Raw genomic sequence first — 21,364 nt, 5'->3', positions numbered from 1 at the left:
CTCCTACTTCGTTCCCCTTTGCCCCTTTTCTTCCTCTTTCACATTACCTATTATACATTTTAGTCCTTACTTACACCTTCAGTTTCTCACACCAGAGAACCTATTCGATATTTATTCATCTGTGTCCTATTTAGTTCACTTGAGTATCACCTCAATGTGCATCCACTTAGCTATAAATGTTTCTAATTTCTCATTATTTATGGCTGAGTAGTACTCCATTTTATAAAAAAAAAACCATTTTCTTTATCCAGTCTAAAGTTGATGGGCATTTGGGCTGTTTCCAAGTTTTAGCTATCACAAACTGTGCTGCTATGAACATGGATGCATATACATCACTGTGGTATGTTTCTTTTAATTCTTTGAGGAATATCCCCATCAATGGAATAGTGGGGTCAAATGGGACTTCCAGTCCTAGTTCTTTGAGGTATCTTCATATTGATTTCCACAGTGGTTACACCAGTCCTCACTCCCACCAGCAGTGGAGCAGGGTTCCTCTTTCCCCACAGCCCCGCCAGCATTTGTTATTGGTTGATTTCATGATATCAGCCATTCATTCTGGAGTGAGGTGGAATCAGCATTGTTTTCATTTGCATCTCTTGAATGATCAGTGATGTTGAACATTTTTTCATGTATTTATTTGCTATTTCTACTTCTTTGTCAGAGAAATGTCTGTTCATTTCAGATGCCCAGTTTCAGATTGGGTCTTTACATTTGGGAGGTCTGATCTTTTAAAGTTCTTTATACATTCGAGATAGTAGACCTTTGTCTGAGGAAAAGCAGGTGAAGATTTTTTTCCCACATTGTGGGTTGTCTCTTCACACTGCTGGTGGTTTCTCTTGCTGTGCAGAAGCTTTTTAATAAGAAGAGATCCCACTTGTTGATTGTGCTAGTTCACGGGCAACTGAGGTTTTGTTCATAAAATCTTTTCCTACACCGATGTCTTCAAGAGTTCTACCTAACCTTTGTTCCAACTGGTTCAGAGTTTCTATTTTAATATTTAGATCTTCAATCCATTTTGATTTTAGTTTAGTGCATGGTGAGAGATATAGGTCTAGTTATAATCTTTGGCAAGTTGAAGCCCAATTTTTCCAGCACCATTTATTAAAGAGGCTATCTTTCCTCCAGTGAGGGTGTTTGACTCCTTTATCGAAGATGAGATGGCTGAGTGTGTCTGGCCTTGTTTCTGCATTTTCTAATGGGTTCTACTGGTCCTCAGGTCTGTTTCTTTGCCAGTACCATGCTGTTTTTATCACAGTAGCTTTGTAGTAGAGTTTCAGGTTGGGGATTGTGATACTCCCTGCCATGTCTCTGTTACCTAGATTTGCTTTTGCTATTCTGGGTCTCTTCTTGTTCCAAATGAATTTTTGGATTGTTTTCTCAAGGTCCGTGAAGTATACTGCTGGGATCTCAATTGAGATTGCATTGAAACTATATAGCAGTTTTGAAAGTATGGCCATTTTCACTATATTAATCCTTCCTACCCAGGAGCAAAGGATGTCTTTCCATTTGCTGATGTCATCTTCAATCTCTCTTTTCAGAGTGCTATAGTTTTCAGAGAAGAGGTCTTTGATTTCTTTTGTTAGGTTGATTCCTAGGTATTTCAGTTTTTTGGATGCTATTGTGAAAGGAATTATTTGTCCTATTTCTCTCTCAGTGACTCTGTCATTCTTGTAGAGGAAAGCTATTGATTTTTGTGTGTTGACCTTGTAACCAGCTACTTGACTGAATTTGGTTATTAAGTCTAGAAGACATTTGGTGGAGTTCTTGGGGTCTTCTATATACAGTATCATGTCATCTGCAAATAAAGACAATTTTACTTCTTCATTTACTATCTTTATTACTTTTATTTCTTTCTCTTGTCCAATTGCTGTGGCTAATGTTTCCAGAACTATATTGAACAAGAATGGTGATAGTGGACATCCTTGTCTTGTTCCTGATTTTAGTATGAAGGATTTCAGTTTTTGACCATTTAGTATGATATTGGCTGTTGGTTTTTCATAGATGGCTTCTATCAGTTTGAGGTAGAGACCATCTATTCCAATTTTTTGTAGGGATTTTTTATCTTAAATGCATGTTGGATTTTGTCAAATGCTTTTTCTGCATCTATGGAGATCATCATATGGTTTTTGTCCTTGACTCTATTTATACAGTGTATTATTACATTGATTGATTTGCTTATGTTGAAGCATCCCTGCATCCATAGGATGAATCCCACTTGATCAGGGTGTATGATCTTCTTGATGATCTTCTGCATTCTATTTGCCAGTATCTTAGTAAGAATTTTTGCATCTATGTTCATTAGTGAGATTGGCCTATAGTTCTCTTTTTCGGTTGGGTCTTTCTCTGCTTTGGGGATCAAGGTATGCTTGCTTCCAGAAATGAATTTGGGAGTATTGCTTCCCTTTCAATTTCACTGAAGAGTTTAAACAGTGGTGGCAGTAGTTCCTCTCTAAATGTCTTGTAGAATTCAGCAGTGAAGCCATCAGGGCCCGGGCTTTTCTTAGTTGATAAGTTTTTAATTACATTTTCAGTTTCATTGGTTGATATTGGGTTGTTTTGAAGTTTTAGGTCTTCTTCGTTCAACTTTAGTAATTCATTTGTATCTAGGAATCTGTCCATTTCTTCTGTGTTGTCTATCTTATTGGTGTATAGGTTCTGGAAGTAGGTATTGATAATCCTCTGAATTTCTGCTGGGTCTGTTGTCATTTCACCCTTTTCATTCTTAATTACATGGATTTGGACCTTTTCTTTCCTTTTTCTGATGAGGTTGGCTAAGGGTTTGTCAATTTTGTTTATTCTTTCAAAGAACCAACTCTTGGCTCCATTGATTTTTTGTATCATTCTCTTAGTCTCCATTGCATTGACTTCTCCTCTGATCTTTATAATTTCCTCCCTTGTATGAGTTTTGGGTTTGTCCTGCTCTTCTTTTTCTAGAAGCTTGAGGTTCAGCATGAGGTTGATTAATTGGGCTCGTTCTGTTTTCCTAATATGCATATTCACTGCTATGAATTTCCCTCGTAAGACTGCTTTCATTGTGTCCCATAGATTCCGATATGTTGTATTGTCATTGTCATTTAATTGAAGGAACTGTCTGATTTCTTCTTTAATTTCCTCTGTGACCTATTTGTTATTCAGAAGTGTGTTGTTCAATTTCCACGTGTTCATGAAATTTTTCCAGTTTCTTTTGCTATGGATCTCCAATTTCATCGCCCTGTTGTCTGATAATATACAGGGGATAACTTTATTTCCTTTGCTCTTACATAAACATGTTCTGTATGTGAGTATGTGGTCTATTTTTGAGAATGACCCATGTGCAGCTGAGGAGAATGTGTATTCTGATTTTATGGGTTGGAAGACTTTGTAAACATCTGTTAAGTTCGTTTGTTCAAGAGTTTTATTGAGTTCTAGTATTTCATTACTTATTTTTAGTCTAGTTGATCTATCTGTGACAGTGGGATGTGGAGGTCCCCCACTACAATTGTATTAGTGCATATATGACTTTTCATGTCTGTTAGTATTTGTTTTATATAGTTGGGTGCACTAGTGTTTGGTGCATAGATATTTATGATTGTCATATCTTCCTCTTGGATTCTTCCCTTTCCAAGGATGTAGTGTCCTTCTTTGTCTCTCTTAATCAGTGTTGGTTTTAAATCTACTTGATCTGCCAAGAGGATAGCTACTCCTGCTTTTTTTTTGGGTTCCTGTCTCATTGAGTATTGTTTTCCACCCTTTAACTTTCAGTCTATGAGTTTCCTTTTGAACGAAGTGTGTTTCTTGTATGCAGCATATTGTTGGATTTTGCTTCTTGACCCATTCTGCCAGTCTATTTCTTTTGATTGGTGAATTGAGACCATTAACATTGATGGTTATAACTGAAACGTATTGAGTTGTCATTGCCATGACTTTTTCTTCTTGTTGGGTTCTCCCCCTTTCCATTTAATTTCTTGTCATGCCAGATGGGTTCATTCTGCTTTGCTTCCTGGGGTTGTGATCCTCAATGTCTGTTCCTAGGATATTGTCTAAAATTTTTTGGAGTGCTGGTTTGGTATTCACAAAGTTCCTAAGGTGCTCTTTGTCATGAAAGTATCTTATTTCTCCATCCATTTTGAAAGATAGTTTTGCAGGGTACATCAATCTGGGTTGGAGGCTGTTTTCTTTTAGGGCTTGGAGTATGTCACTCCAAGCTCTTCTTGCCTTGAGGGTTTGTGTTGAGAAGTCTGCTATGATTCTGATGGGCTTTCCTTTGTTTTTGATTTGTTTCTTTTCTCTAACTGCTTGTAGAACTTTGTTCTTCTGTTGAGTTTCTGGAATCTTAAGAATTCTATGCCTATGTGTAGTTTTGTTTTTGATCAAGGCTATTTGGAGTCCTATATGCCTCACTTATCTGTATGTCAAGTTCTTTTCCCCTACTTGGGAAGTTTTCTGCCATTACTTCTGTGAAGAGTTTTTTTATGTCATCTGCACTCTCTCCTGCTTCTTCATTGACTCCAATCAGTCTTATGTTATTCTTCTTTGCATCATCTATCAGCTGCTGGATTGATTTCTCATGTCCCTTATAATTTTGAAGCAATTTTTCTTTTCCTTGTCATTAATTGCAATCTTTTCTTCTGTATCTGAAATTCTGTCCTCACATTGGCTCATTCTGCTGTGTAGACTTTCAATGGACTTTTTCATCTCCTGGAAATCTATTTGCATGTGTTTTATGGATTCCACATTTTTCCTATGTTGGGATTCCATCATGTTCCTCAGCTCCTCTCTACATTTGTTAATCATGTCTTGCACTAGGAGCAGAATCTCTCCTGTTATCTGAGAAATTGTTTCTGATTTCATTTTTTCCAGATCCCCTTTTGTTGCCAGTTCAGTGGGTCCAGGTGGTTGAGTATCCGAGCGTTCCATCTCATTTCCCTTTGGGGTTGCTGTAGGTGATCTGGAAGTCTGGTTTTGAGACTTGTTTATGTGTTTTCTCATTTAGACTGGGGGCAAGGGGTGCTCTTGTTATCCGCACGGCTCACCTCCTCTGAGCTGGGTAGGTGGGACAGGGGCCAGGAGCAGCAGTACGGATGGTGTCTGGGAAGCCTCTTCCTGTAGTCCAGGAGCAGTGAGATGGCAGCTCAGAAGCCCCTACCTCTGGGCCGGGAGTGGTGGGACAGATGGCAGCCCAAAAGCCCTTTCCTCTGGGCCGGGAATGGTGGGAAGGCCACTTTGGATTTCTTAAGAGTACATCATTTACCCACATTTCTTTGGTTAGAACTTAGTCATTTGACTAAAAATTAACTGCAGAGGAAGTTGAAAAGTGCAGAAAAGTGATAAAAGTTTGGTTAGTATTAATATTCTTTGCCCTTTCTAGACTATAAATGGGCCCAAGGTCTCTGGGATGACACACTGCGCTATGTTAATTAGGAGCACCTCAGTGTTTTGCCCCATTTCCTTAGCAATAACACTGCCATCTGGACATTGGTTGGAGAGTCTTTACTTTGCCATCCATTTTCTTAAGTGGTTGTCAATCTGTGTATCACAATCATCATCAAACCCAAAGGAGATCTGCATTCTAGGTGAGGGAATAAAAAGCTTACTTCAAAGAATGCTGTATTTTACTTATTTCTGTATTTTTCTTCAGGCTTCTCTCATCTCCTTTTTTTTTTCTACTGGAAGCATGCAAGTCAAATGATTGATTTAACTGGCACAACTAGGACAATTAATGGCCACAAATGCATATTGGTCTCCCCTTGCTTCTATTCTGATCTTTCATTTAGATTTATATATTTGAATCTGAATTTTAATTTTATTTATATTTCAGCATGTTAACACGTATTTACAGATCACTTTAAGTTCCAAATGCCAAAAGAGGAGTTGGAAATTTCACCCTGGGCAATCAGGCAGCACAGAAACTTTCAGGGATGATTACTTGAAGAGCTTTTTGTAAACAGACACTTGGAGTTAATTTGGTTATGAAGCCAAATTTTACAGATATATATCAGTTTCTTGGGTGTTTCCAGTGAATATGTTTTATCCACTAGCAGGCTTGGAAGATAGGATGTTTATGGGAAGCAAAGTGAAATGTGACAGTCTATTTAATAAGGAATAAAAGCAAATCACAGAGTCTTCTTAGGATTCACAAAGAGTTTTTGTATTCTTCTATTCCAGAGGGCATGTTTTATATCTCATTTATGTATTGCTTCACTAATAGGTGGGGAAATGAAGTACTCTGACCAGACTGTTAATATCTCTATAAAGATAATATTCATGAATAAAAAGAAAAGGATTTTCCCATTTCTCAGAATATAGAGTGTTATAGATAGAGCAGTGTTAGATTATAGATATGACCTGGTTCCCATAGCAACACATTCATTATCTTATTCTTTTCTAACTTACCCGATTTAACCATCCTATCCTTTTCATCACGCCTCCCCCTCATTAAACACTTACCAGATCCTTTTCTGTAACTATGTAGGCAGTATAACAACTTTCATACCTGCTTGCTGAATGAAATGAGAAAACGTGCACGTACGCGCACACACACACACACACACACACACACACACACACTCTGGGAGTATGTGTAGGGAGAGGAATTTCAGCAGTATTTTGGAGTCAAGGAATATAAGTGACAGGTCATGTGTTACACACACACAGGCACACACAGTACATCTCCTTGGCAGATTTTGCACAGAAATGTGCCCTGCTTTGATGCATAGAGGTGCCAATATGCCAACTTGATGGAACTGGAGTTCTCCTGACAGCATGGCAGGCAATTAATCACATGTGACCAAAATAGCACACAAAAGAAGGCACTCTTGCTCTCTTTCCCTGGGTAGAAATGGGTGATTTGCTGAAACTTCTTTTCTTTGCATTATTTCTAGTTCCTTTTTCTTTAGTCTTTGTCTTTGTGTTATGTTTCACCCTCACAGGAGGATTTCTCATTTAGAACTGTGAAGTAGGTGTGGTGTCTTGGCAGGGTGAGATCATGGGAACTAAGTCAGCAGAATTGGGATTACATTAGATGCTTACTTATTTCACTCCAACTTGTTTCATTGTAAGATCCATTTCAAGAATAATATGACTTCACAATTATTACTTTGATGACTTTGTTTTATTTAAAGGATAAAGCAGGTAATATTAAAGATTTAAAAGATCACTTACTGGTGAGGGCAACCTGACAGTTAATACTTATCTTTGTATGTGATTATAGGTACATACAGACAGTATGTTTATTATGTTTTCATATGTTCTATTTCCAAGTGAGGTAATCACACAGTCTCCCACTGGAAATTGCTAATGGGAGGTGGTGAGACCTTAGTGCTACAGTCTAATCCTAACCCTAACCCTAACCGAGGCTGCTGTCTTAGGCATTGAGGTAATAATAGCTTCAGCATTCAATGTGTCCATTCTTCTACCCATGATGGGAAATGGCCAATAAAGTCTGGACTTGATTTCATGGTTTCTTCACCCCCAAAATAAAAGATTATTTTGGATTCATCAGTCACCCTGTCTGAGATTGAAATGCAGCCATCTGGTATTATGCATGCAGTGAGAAGACTATGGGAGGGGGCTAAGATCGAAGCCAGAAGAATGGAATTCAACCACAGTTTTAAAGAAGGAGCCAGCAACATTTTTTGTAAGGGGCCATATAGTCATATGGTCTCTGTCACAACTATTCAAATCTGTTGTTGTGTCATGAAATCAGTCATAGTGAATATAGAATTGAATGGACATGAATGTGTTCCAATAAAGTTTTATTTACAGGAACAGACCATTGGTCAGTGAGTTGGATTTGGCCTCCAGGAGATGGTTGTTGAACTTTGAGACCAAGTATACAGTAATTACTGAGCCATAGTATCAAGCAAGAATGATAGGGGTGATAAAGTAGTTTGGCAAGAGAAAAAGTAAGAAGAAATAGTAAAATGCGACAATTAAGTGACAATCTCTACTTATCAGTCACTCTTCTTAGTGTTTCACATGCACCAACTCATTGTATCTTCATAAAGATAGTATCATAAGTACCACTTAACTGCCTGGTAAACATGGAGAGTGTATAATGTTTGTTCCCAAGGTCATGCAACGAGTGAGTGGCAGGGCTGGGATTAAAATCCAGGTTCCAAAAATTCATGCTCTTAACTAATCAGATTTATTATTCCACATTGTGGAGCTGAAAAGTGAGGTGATCAGGAGGAATTCTTTTGATGGGTTCATGTACCTGTAGTAGACTTTATATTGTCTCAGAGTGTGCAGCATTTAAAAAGCCAACATGAGATGGATAGGCTATACATTGATGGTCTCCAATGGTGACCATGAACTAAACCCACTGAAAGTTTCAGCCATTTTTCCTTTAAATTATAGGTGACAAGTGTTTTGTCCCAGAGATGGGAAAGTGACTAAGACAGTCCCCAGTACCAAACTGTAGTTTGGTGAAGGTGAAGAAAGGCAGAGACTGATAGAAAATCTTGACACCATAATGCTAAATGTAATAAATCAGACACAGAAGGTTAAATATTGCATGGTTTTCTGGATATAAGAAACCCAAAATATAAATAATTTAAAGTACAAAATAAAAGGTAGATGATAGGAAACTAGGAGATATACTTTGTGGATAGGAATGGGACCTAGGAATAGGAGAATACAGGAGGGCAGGTAGGGGAAGGGGAAGTAAAAGTAATCAAGATTTATATGTAGCAATTTTCCAAGATGAATGTAAATATTATGTGTTGCAAACATATACTAATAAGGAAGAAAAATTAAAAATCTCCAGAATGACAATAATATTCTTTGTTTATAAAATATAAACATAAAGAATGTATATAAGAAGAGTGAAAGGAATAATAATGCAATAAACATTCTTGAACTCACCATCCCACTTAGAAAGAAACCATCATCAAGACCACAGACATTCTGCTCTGAGTCCCCTCTCTGGTTGTATTCCACTCTTGGCTACCTAAAATAACTATTTATTTCCATGTTTAATTAACATTTACCTTGCTTTTATAGGTTTTACAAGTATGCATTCCAAATAGTGTTAGTTTTGTCTGCTTTCGCCTTTTGTATGAATGGACTCATACTATTTAGTGACTTTTTCCTCTCAGCAATAAACATTTTAAGTTCATACATCTACTTATATCTCATTGTGGTAATTCTACCAGTATATAAATGTTCATCATGTGGTACATTCTATTCATCCTGCTAATGGTTATTAGGTTTACTTTAAATGTTATTAAATATTATGGATAATGCTATTATAAATATTCCTATATGTGTTCTATCTTATGATGTGCAAATGTGAGAATTTCTGTAGGATATATTCTTGTGAGCAGAATGCCTTTATCATAGATTGTGAACACATTTGAGAGATAAAGACAAATTGTTTTCCTATGTGGTCATACAATACATATGCCCACCAGCAGTGTCTCAGAGCTGACGTGTCTTTAGATCCTTGCTAACACTTCATGTATTGCTAGTCTGGTGGATGTAAAAGAGTATTTAGTTATGGCTTTAATTTTCCTCCTCTTGATTACATTTGAAACGTTGCTCAGAATTTAACATTATTGCCTTAAACTCTTCCTAATTATTATGGACAAACATCTCATAGACTCTTACATGATTGACAAGGAAACCTACCTTAATTTTCTGCCCCAGGTTGACAGTGTTGGTAACTGAGCAGCAATTCAAGCACAGAAATGTCCTCTCTGGTTATAGTTGGAAAATTGTACCTCCAGGTCAATCAAAATTTCATCCACTTTCTTGGGTTCTAGAGATAGAGAGACTAGGCTTATTGATAACTCCATCTGCTCTGGTTTGAATGTTTTCATTACTTCCAAGGCTTATGTTGAAACTTAATTGCCAATGCATCAGTGTTGGGAAGTGGAGCAGTTTGGGAGGTATACATAGGCCGTGAAAGCTCTGTCCACAAGATTGGGTTACTGCTGCTATATAAAGGGCTTATGCGAGTGAGTTGGTTCTCTTCCATTCTCCTGACGTGTGAGGAGAACTGTTCTCCTCTCTGAATGATACAGTCAGTATTCAAGGCACAATCTTTGAAGAAGAGACTTGGCCCTTACCAGATACCAAACCTGCCAGCATATTGCTGTTGGACTTCTCTGAAATTGTGAAAAATAAAACTTTATTCTTTATAATTATGTTCTGGGTATAATTACCTAGGTATTCTGTTATAAAGCATAGATGGACTAAGACATTGTTCTCTTAACTAGCAGAGGAAACTTGGAAAAACTTGTTTAGCTTCTTAGAAGTTCACTTGCTTCCATCATAGGATGAACATTGTAGTATCTCTCTGCTTTTGTTTCTGTTTTTCCTTGTTTGATAGGGGCTAGAACACTGAAAGCTACATGTCATCAGGGCTCTGCTTTGGATTCTGCCAATGTGAAATACTCATGCAGAGTTGGAAAACATAAGGAGAAGCATTTATTGTCCTTTGGATGAGGTGAGTACAGCATTCTTGTGGACATATAATAGGCTTGATGTTTGCAGTAGCTCCCAGATGAACTGAATCTCTACTTCAATGTGGGATGCACATGAGATCATTGAAGGGACTTTCTGTGAGCCAAGTGTTCTCTGATTTCTTAGGAGGGGGCAGGAGATGAAAACAGAATTAAGATGTGTTATGTTGTGCCAATTCCATATGATGAATGTAATTATTATGTACAGCAAACACGCACTTATGAAAAAAAATTAAAGAAAAAATTTCTTCAAAGCCAGCAGTAGTTTTCACTGGTCTTAACCCCCTACCTTCATTTAACAATCTGTATTAAATCATTTTCTGCTAAAATACCTAGATGGATTCTATTCTCCTGACACAACTCTGACTCAAGTAGATTGCTTTACATACCTAAGTACTTAGGGATGTTGTGAAGACTAAATGGAATAATTTTTGTACAGCACCTAGTGTGGCATATGGTGAGTAAGCACCCACTCTTCCCACCTTTCTAAACAAAGAGGATCTTTTCCCATTTTGAAATATTGAAAAGAAACAGATGGAGAATGGTGAGAGTTCTGGCTTCAGACAGTAGATTAGGAGAACTTGGATGAAAGTTTACATGAAACATGGTTTCCAAGTCACCCAGGCTTGAGCTCAAACAAAGATACTAGAGCACTGCCAAATCTGGAACTCTCAGATGCTTGGATCCAGCTTTGCCAGGCTCAGTATCCACCAGGTGTGCTGGAATGTCAACATTCTTCTCTAGTTGGTATGTTTTCTTTATGGTTTTTACTCTGAATCTCATTAAACATCTCTACCTAGAGTTATCAGTTGATCAAATTCCTGAAATGTATGAATTAGTATAATGAGATGTAATACCTGCCAGGAATTTTTCTAGGCAATTTTCTAAGTTGCATCAACAAATAGAAACCATCACTGTCCTCACTATTGAAGCTTCATCTGGAAGGTAATTATTATGACAATGACCTTCTATTTATTTCTCCACTGGGCTCAAAGAGGCTTGAAATAAACCACAAAGTGTGACTGCTTGCCAATCAGAAATGCTCACAGGCCTGAACTTGTTTCCCAAGGCTCCTTAGCTACAGTATCTTAGCATTTTCTTTTTTTTATCTTAGCATTTTCAATGTCTTTCATGAACAACCTCAAAAAAGGTAGGTTGCAATCAAATTCTGTCTGACTTTAGAGTTCTTAATCTTATTACAATAGGAAGAACTGCTCCACAGAGAGAGGATGTCATCTTGCTTTCTCAGCATCATTCAAGTGGATTCTATTTTCATGCCCTCTTCTTAGAACAAAAGTGTGAATTAAGCAAACCATGTTTTTATTGTCCTCAAGTTTCTCCCTTTTGAATTTCTTCTCTTCATGTAGGAGTGTCTTTTTTATACTTAAAACACTGTTTTTAATGAATTTATTATCACCATTCCCCACTCCAAAAGATGTATACATTTTAAGGCTTATGACCTTTTGATATAGAAAGCTCTTCTTATTCATATATTCAATGCACAAATATGTCTTATGTGTAACTAGAAATATGATAAATAGAGGGACATGAATGAAAAGACCTTCCCTTTTCTTAAGGAGCCCATTACTGTACAGTGTCAGCTTGAATTTGGGAGTTCTGCCTTGGGAAGGAGAGGGGTAGTAGGAAATGGGTCAGAGGGTGATTCAGACAATGTAGGAGAGGACTACACACTGAAGCTGCATGGCAGTGGGCTTTCCATCACTCCCTGACTCTGGAGACGCCCTTTAAGAGATATTCCAAGGACCATTCCTGCTTACTGGATGTGTTGGCACAACATGTAGTGTGGCTGTCTGACAGTTGAGCTGCAGGACCACCTCATCCTGAGCAAGCAGAGGAATATTTTCTTTCAAAATATACAGAGATATTAAGGGAAGAAGGACCCACAAGGGAAGAAGAGAGGTTATGAGAGGAGAAGCCAGAAAGGAAAAGGGATAGTGGAGGTGGGAGGGAGTGACATGCAGCAAATCCTTTTGCTCCAGAACAAAAAAAACTTCTCTTAGTCATGAGCCATCTGGCCACAGGGTGCCAGTGGCCCGAAGCCTGTCCATTTGCCCACCTGTGTATCTGCAGTTACAGAAAAGCTTATTGCCAGATCCAATTAATGAGCTTCCCTGGAGTTTCTAGACCCCAGGCCCAACACCTCTACAAGTTTCTAAGGAACTTCTTAACAAGACTTCAAGGCTACAGAATCAAGTGGAACATGTAGGGATGTGCATCTGGAGGGAAGAGAGAGAAAGGATCAGATGGTTCACTAGTGATTTATTGAACACCTGCTATGTCCCAGCACTACACTAGACATGACTGAATTCTTGCCATAGATCAGTAGGAGAAAGAGAAGTTAAATCTTCACAGCAAAGAGGAGGGATCACTCTCTCTTCAGTGGGAGAGACGGTGACTTCAGAGTCCAGAGATCTGGTTTAGAGGCTTTGAAAATACTGTAGGAAACTTTTGTAGTTTCAGTTCCCTATGTGCACATTCTGAAATAGGGATTTGGTAAGTAGTTTATTTGGGCAGTGCTCTCAGGCAGCTCAGTAAAAGAGTGGAAAGTAAGACATGGATGGGGAGTAATAACCAATAAAGTGTGCATTGACAAGCAGATCACTACCATGGCATCAGGGCTCTATCCTGATGGGAACCTAATAAGAGACTATACAGAGCATACCTCATATCTTGTTGTCTGGGAGGTGCAGAAGCTGAGGTGATTACCCAACCACTCTGTCACATGTCAGTGTTTAGGGCAGCTTCCAGGAAGCTAAGTCTGGTGCTTCTGGGCTGTTCTGGGACTAGAGTGTGCACACTACCAGGACCAGAGGGGCACCTATGAGAACACTATACAGGTGGGTTGAAATAACATGGGTGGACCCTGATACTTTTGTTGCTGGAGTTAACAGGAGAAAAAAGTGCAACACAATGGCTCCTTAACTCAGTGTGTTGGCCACGCTGTATACTCCTGGCCTCATTTCACTTTTTCAATCTAGTTCTACTCTCTTTGAGGGAGAAGGGAAAGTCATATTATCCAAAGTGTCTTCCTTCCCACTTTCTTGCTATAGTCCTAAGCCAAAATAAAGAAAAAATGTAAACAAGCTGGTTTGTATTAATTGGGTTATATATGTGTATAAATGGACACATTTATGTACATAAACATTTGTGTGTCTGGTTACACATCTTATATATCAAACTTTATATGAAAAAGTTATTAACCAGAAAAAGAAGAGCCACTTTTTTTAATATACTCACGATAAGGTCCTGTTATATACTTGGTGGTTCTGTGCCCAATTTATTTTAGTTCATTTCAAGACAAATGTAACAATGTTAGCAAATCTTCTACCTTTTATCTCTGGTGTCAGGTGTTTATTGCTTAGCATTCTTAGAATATCTACTTCACTGGAAAAACTAGTTAGACAAATTTTGATTTTAGAGGCATCTCATTTCCTGGAAAGAATACCACTATCTTTTCTTATTATCTTTCAAGACAAGAATCAGGGATGCCCAGCCACTTCCCTTTTATACTAAGGAGATTGTTAGGCAATTTTATTGAAGTAAATGGAATACATTTGGCTTTGCATTTGAAATCTCTTTGTGGTTTTCTTTGTTTGTAAGATGGGAACCATACTGTCTATTTCAGAGGGAGATTGTCAATATGCAACCTGATAATGGATCTGAGAAGACTTCTAGACTCCAATGTCAGGCTGTCTTCAAGAAGAAATTGAGCGACCCCTGATTTCAGGAACATGTAAGTACTTTGCCCAGTGACTGTGTTGCAGCATGGAATTAAGGAAGTAGACAGCTTTACTTCAGCCACACAGAATTCAGGGCACCCTAGTGAAAAGGAAGAGCATCCTGCAAGCAATTTAAATCCATCAAAAATACAGGAGGTGCCATAGTATGAGTAAATGAGAGAAAAAAGTGGATGTGGCAGAGGAAATGCAAACAATAGGTTCTTTATCCAAAATACTTAGAACCAGAAATGCTTCTGATTTCAGATAATGCAGATTGTATAATGTTTGTTTATATATACAGCATAATTGAGATATCTTGGGAATGAGACCCATGTCTGAACATGAATTTTTTTATGTTTCATATACATATTATGAACATAGTTTGAAAGTAACTTCACACAGTGTTTTATTGCTAAATGTTGACTGTGGCCCATTCCCTTAAAGCCAAGTGTAGAATTTTCTGCTTGCGGCATCATGTTGGTACTCATGATGTTTAATGGCTTGGAATATTTCAGATTTTGGATGTTCAGATTAGGTGCTCTCAACCTATATATTTAGAAGGCCTACTCTGCAATGTTATTTTTGTAGCTCTATAAGCAACATTTCCTTCATCTGCATACTATTTATCTATGAGAAGCATTTTTATTCTCATTTTAGAAAAAATATGACCTAGAGAGTAACATGCCCCATATAACAGTGGTGGAATAAGCATTTGAATCCAGTTCTGTCTGACACTCAAACCTACTCTACTCTCCTTTTGCGTGATGTTATGAAAGAAAGCAGTTGTAAATTGCATCATTATTTTTGTACTGACATTGTTGTTATTGAAAGAGGAAAGATAGAAGACCTTGCTTATTGACTGAAGTTCTGCAAGGACCTGATTCACACATTTGACCACACCTTCATGTATGGACTTTCTCTGGTTGAATGATAAAGACTCTAGGTTCAAGCATACATTCACTGGATGTCTGAAATGTTCCTCCTAATCTCAGAATTAGGTCTCACCGATATCTGCAGTTTCTATTCCATATATTTTCTGTGCATACAGTGTTCTAGACATACCAAGTTGGTTAACTACCTATATTTGTCATGTTATTTCATGTGTCTGTGTCTCTGCCTGAAATTGCCTCTCTTCTGTCCTTCATTTATCTTACTCTTGCTCTCTTTCCAGCACCAATATGTCTCCTTTCCCAGGAAAACTTTCTAGACTGGCCCAAGAAAAATTTGCTATTGTACTATCACCAAACTTATGTCATTAATTAAATGTGTACTCTACTCACTGCATTGCTATTATTTGTTTGTCAGAGATTGTCCAAACAGTATATATCTTTGTGTTTTTGTGTATTTCTCAGATTCCCTAGCAGTTACGTTAGGACCATGTGATTGGGTTTTGGCCTATGACTTGTTGGGAGAAGAGATGTATCACTTCCAAGCTTAGATCTTGAAATTACCACATACAATTCTCCAGTCATCTCTTTTTGACCTTGCAGATCATGTATCTCAGACTGTAAAATTACAGGATGCAGGAAGTTTACTTGATGTACTTTTGCATGTGATGTAAGCAAGATTCAAACTTGTATTAAACCATAAAAGTGTTACCTGTGTTCAAAAAGTTGGCATTAATTACTTTGCTTAATATAGTATTTGCTTTTCCTGTTATTTGTGAGGTCTTTGTGGATAGTGATGTTTACTAATTATATGGGCATTCTTAACACCTAGCAAGGTTGCAGTAACTCAGGATAATTCTTGTGGGGCCAGTTTCAGCACAGCTAGTTTTCAAAGCCCAGTGGCACACCCTCATCTTGGTTGACAATAGAGTTAGAGAATCCTTATGTGACTACTGCTTTATCAGCCCACATGGGTCCCAAAGTCAGCTGCAGAGAGGTTGGCTGCTAATTTGTGTCTTGTGCTTCCTACTTGTTTTCTCTCCCTTCTTATGTTTTCTGCTGTGGAATAATATTAGCAGAACACTCAGTTTTTGTGTTCAAGGTTAAAATTAAATTACTATCGCTTCATATTCCCTCATTAGCACCTCTACTCTAATTTTTTTTATTAATACATTTTTGCAGTACATGAAATCTTGGAGAGCATTCATCTTTACATTCATCTTGGAGAGCAGGTATATGTATGTAATACAGCTTGTTTTGTAATCCCCTTTTCCATCCCATCCATCTCCTTCCCCTTTCCCCATTTTAATTCTTGTTGTCATTATAATTCTTAGCTCATATTTATGACGTATATGTTTATATTAATTGAGTTCATTAGGCTTCTGTTCATGGCATATTTTAGTTCATACTTCCTCATCTCCTTGCCCTCTGTCTTCTGGATGCCTTCCCATTTGCAAGAGATCTATCTCCTTGATCTTGAGTAGACAGGTGCACCCTACCCCTGTGAGACACCTGCCCACCTATGGCAGGTTTAGAGCACAATCTTGTCACTGACATTTTTCCAGCTAGACTTACTGAGTTCATGGATGGAGGAGGCTTAGTCTGTGTGACTGGTTATACTCAATCTTATTTTCTGTGTAAATCTTGAGAAGTTCTCTAAAAATTCCTCTTTCCTAGAAAATGGCCAAAAGACGGAGTGTGGTTTGGGGACACAGCCAAATATTAAGCCAATTAACTGTTGAATGTTTTATGAATATTATCCCATTTCATCCTACAGAACATTTTCAGGGAGCCACATGGCTATTTTTCAGATGTGCAAAAGAGATTCATTAAGCTTGTGAAGCATATCCAAAACCCTACAGTTGCATGTTACAAGCTGTCTAGCTCCCATGTTACTGTTCCTTCTGCTCTGCCGTGCTCTGTAACCTAACTCTTCCATTTCCTCATTGTATCACTTAGGGTGCACTAGAGGAACAAATTTAATATCATATATACATATCTATCTATCTATCATCTATCTATTATCTATCTATCTATCTATCATCTATCTATCTGATTTAGAAGGTAGGCTTACAGTGGCCACCTGCAGAGTCAGATATGGAAAAATGCAGAAAGGCTGTCTATACACTGGAGAGCCAGATGTCTAGTCAAAGATGAAAGACCTGGAGCTCACCGCAGTGTCTTGTGCAAGTCCATATCGGGAAGCTGAAGAGTCTGAGCTGGAAAATTAGAGATGGACATCCTAGAGATGATTGTGAAGGCTGGAGTTCTGAAGAAGTGAGATCTATTTCTTCTTTCCCTTTTATTCCATTCAGGCTACAAGTCTATTGATTGGTGCCACTCACACCCAGGGTGGATCTTCCAGATATACCCAGAACTCTGCTAACCCAATTCGCTAGGTGTTTCTTATGCAAGTTGACACTACAGTTAATGCTTACACTCACTGAGCTCCATTTAATGGCACAGTGTCCTGGACACAGACCTAGTTCCTTGATTCCTACTGGCATGGGTTGGCACTTGTTACTTTCCTTTCTCACACTCATTTCCTGCCTCATGGAAATTTGTTCTTAGAATGGAAGGAGAAGACACTGGCAACAAAGAGTGCATGTTCTCCTCCTTCCTCTCTCAATGTGTTGAAACATGGCTGCTCCAGGAAAGCAACAGCTGTCCTGCTTGGAAGATGGAAACTAGATTGTTGTATATTTTTTATCCCAGTAGGACTAAGACAGTTTCATCTCATGTTAACTATCTTCACTCTACATACCCAGTCATTAACAACACACCGATTCATCATACAGAGCTACTAGATTCTTTTTAGAATAGACTCCTTAATTCCTATCCTTGGAAAGCAAAGCCCGAATCTCTGGAGTTTTATCTAGGAAGAACAGTTAAGGCTTTTGTAACGTACTGAGATGTTGCAGTAAGAAGTCATGTTGGATCCTACACCCTGAACTGGACACATGCACAGGAAAAGGATACAATAAAAACCTACTCACAGTGGGAGTGGGCTTATACAGCAACTGTTTGGGTTTCTATCATTAAGCTTCATGATATTACTATAGTCAAAATTCCTACTTGAAATGGTAATGAAGTAAAAGAATACATTTTAGAGTTAAGAAGACTTGATTTCCAATCATAGCTCAGTCACTTATTAGCATATTAGTTGTTTATTTTAGGCAAATCATTTCACTTTTTTGGTCTCAGTTGCCTCATATGCATGTAATCAATAATTTAAGCAACCATTATACTTGGGATATGATCAAGATACAGCAGTTTCTGCTGCTGCTGCTAGTCCTCCTCTTCTTTTTCATCCTCCTTTTCTACTTTATTATCTTCTTCTTCCTACTTTCTCTTTCCTCCCTTCTTTTTCTTGCTTCCTATTGTCCTGTTAGACTTTATTCATTAAGAAAATGCTTTTCCTAACCATTGGATAAAAGCACCCAATCTCAGGACTTTCTGTTCAGTCTTGGAAACTCTATGGGTACTGTTAAAAGAAAAAAAAAAACAGGTGTAATTCTATAAAAATCCCTCCCTCCCTAGAAGAATCAATACTTCAATCTTCATTTAAATCTAAGACTTCCCCCACTTAGCGAAGGCAGCAATTCTCATCTACCTACCTTTAGGAAAGAGGTTATATAACTTTATGTGTCTGTCTTATCCCAGTATTAGCCTCTTTCCCCAGCTTGGTAAAAGATGTTTTGCCTTCTCCAGAGTGACACTGGATAGAGAGTGGAGGGAAGAAGAGATTACAAAGAAGTTCTTAGGTAGCTGACCGCTGTTATGGTCCTACTCTGGATTCTTGCTCTCTGGGCCTGGCAGAGTTTAGAGCCCTCTCTCTGTGTCTCCATCAAAGTCACTTTCATGAGCAATTTGGGAATCCATTTTGCTTGAATTCCTGCTTTGCAAAATCCTTGACCTCTAAAAGACAATCTCTACCTATCTTTCTTTCACCCTTATCTTCCACCTTCTGGGGTTCCCTTTCCCTCTTGTTTTTAGAAAGGATCAATGGATGCACAATCATAAAGTCACCATCAATAACTTTCTCCCTTGAATAATTTCCTGCCCTTGGATGGGAGTGGAATCTTGGGAAACTGATGGGATAGTACTCCTGTGATTTTTATGTTACATTGGAAAAAGGATTTTCATATGCAATTAATACTATGTAATTAATCAGTTGATTTCATACTTGAGTATTGATTACTTAAGTAATCAATTGATTTAGGGTTAATTAAAAAAGAGGTTGTTCAGGTTGGCTTGACCTAATTACATGACCACTTCACATCTGTGTCTAGATGTCAGAGACTGAGGAAGCCACAGATTTGAGGTGTGAGACAGATTATCTGCTGCTGGCTTTTATAATGGATGAGGAAGGGACATGTCATCTGGGAGTTGAGAGCAGCTCTCAGCTGGTAGCTAGCAAAGAAGCAGGAATCTAAATCTAGAACAGCAAGAAATTAAATGTTGCTGACAACCTGAGTATGCTGAGGTAGATTCTTTCCCTGAGCCTCTGGAAAGAAGCTTAGCCCACTTGACACCTTAATGGTTTCTCTTTAAGATCCTGAGAAGAGAACCCAGTTATGCTGTGCTGATCTGCAGAACTGTGAGCCTTGTTGTAATCATTGAATTGCCGTATACAGAACAGGGAAAAATACATGCTGGTTCTTTCTCTGTGCTCCCTAGGCACACCACTTGTGTGCTTTTAAGTGGGATTTGAGAGTTTAACGACCACTAAACACAATAATTGAGAGTAATTTTTGATTCTGAGAAGGTCAAACAAATGAGCAACTCCTTTAAAAAGGCATTAAAAGGCCCTCAAAGCAGTTGTCTCCTGGTCTCCTTCACATGGCATGTGAAATAATCAACCTGATTCTGAGGAATGACTGCAAATTTCTGAAAGTTCTCTTGAACTGTATGTTCATACCTCCAAAAAGAACTCTCAAAAGAGCCTTTCAACCCGCTTAACACTTGCATTGTTTTCCTTTGAGCTCACAGGCTTTCCACATAGCACACGAAAGTCAAGTGCTCAGCTGAGGCCTCAGCAGCCATGGCATGACTTTAAGGCAGCAGCCATCTGCAAAATGTCTAGAAAGGCAAGTAGTGTATACTCTCTGCTTTCTGACCTCTAATTTATTGGCAGAGAAATGTTAAGTGTATTTTTAAAAAGAATCACCATATTGCAGAAACAGATTGAGGAAAGATGGATTTGGGAGAATAGAATTTGCTACAGGAGTGAATCCAGGTCTGGAAAGGGAAGGCACGTGGCTGATGTCACAGCCTATGCATCCTCCCCCATTGATGTAAGGCTCTTTTACTGTGAGGAGCCTCAACACCAGCAATATCTCCTGAGCAACTGCTTTCTGCAAAATCTGGGCTACAAGCTTTTAATGAATTGTTTCATTTAAGTTTTGAAAAATGTATGAATTAGTTACTATTGTAATTCTAATTTTATAAGTAGGGAAATAAAGCTAATCTTTCTATGGTTGCACAGCTATTTAGTGGTAGAGTCAGAATTTGAAACCATGTTAGATCCAAGTTGTAGAAAATGAGACCAAGCTTAATTGTTCAGAAAAACTCATTAATACTATAATATTAATTAAATATGTTCCCTGAAATTTTAAGTTTAGAAGATCTAACTCCTAATGTGATTATATTTGGAGGCAGGACCTTTAAACAGACAATTGAGATTAAAATGTTCATGAATGTGAGGCTCTATACTAGTAAGTTTTCTCATCATTGAGACACAATACCCAACACTCACAACCTAATGCAAGAGAAGTTTAATTGCTCATGGTTTCAGTCCATGATCAGCTGGCTCCAAGGTAGAGACATCATGGCTGAACAGTGTGGTAGAGCAAAGCGAAGTTCATGGAAGGTAGGAAGCAGAGCAAGGAAAGAGTGCCAGAGCAGAAGGGGTGAGGGACCAGACAGACTCGAAGACCGTGCCTCCAAGACCCACCCAGACACAACTAGAAGTGTGCTCCACAAATTTCCAGGACATATCCCAAAGTCACTGAAGTTGAAACTCCATTCTAACTTCCACAGGCTCTATTCCAATGTGACTTTTCTTACAAAAGGAGGAAGAGACACCAGGGATATGCATGCACAGAGAAAAGGCTGTTTGAGGACACAGCATGAAAACACCCTTCTGGAATCCAAAATAAAAGGTGTTATGGGAAATAAAGCTGCTTACACCTTGATCTTGGATTTCCAGCCTCTGGAGCTGCAAGAAGATAAATTTCTATTGTTTAAGCTAGTCAGTCTCTGGTATTGTATTATGATAGCACTAGCAAAC

General features: G+C 38.3%; 1 long non-coding RNA gene across 4 annotated transcripts in view; it reads left to right on the top strand.

The window, feature by feature from the left end:
• LOC147826392 (uncharacterized) overlaps window positions 1-21,364 on the top strand; it is a 115,999-nt gene that overhangs the window by 71,447 nt on the left and 23,188 nt on the right. For all 4 annotated transcript variants that reach the window (XR_015439517.1, XR_015439515.1, XR_015439516.1 and 1 more), the window contains 2 exons: window positions 10,313-10,429; window positions 14,092-14,199. This is a non-coding gene — a long non-coding RNA (uncharacterized LOC147826392). The remainder of the gene's footprint in view (window positions 1-10,312; window positions 10,430-14,091; window positions 14,200-21,364) is intronic.

The sequence above is a fragment of the Heterocephalus glaber genome, unplaced genomic scaffold (assembly GCF_053883595.1).
Source record: "Heterocephalus glaber isolate CG9 unplaced genomic scaffold, H.glaber_assembly_v1.0 deba00001472, whole genome shotgun sequence".
NCBI lineage: Eukaryota > Metazoa > Chordata > Mammalia > Rodentia > Bathyergidae > Heterocephalus > Heterocephalus glaber.
Note: the sequence above shows the minus strand (reverse complement) of the source record. Positions and strands in the feature narration are given on the sequence as shown.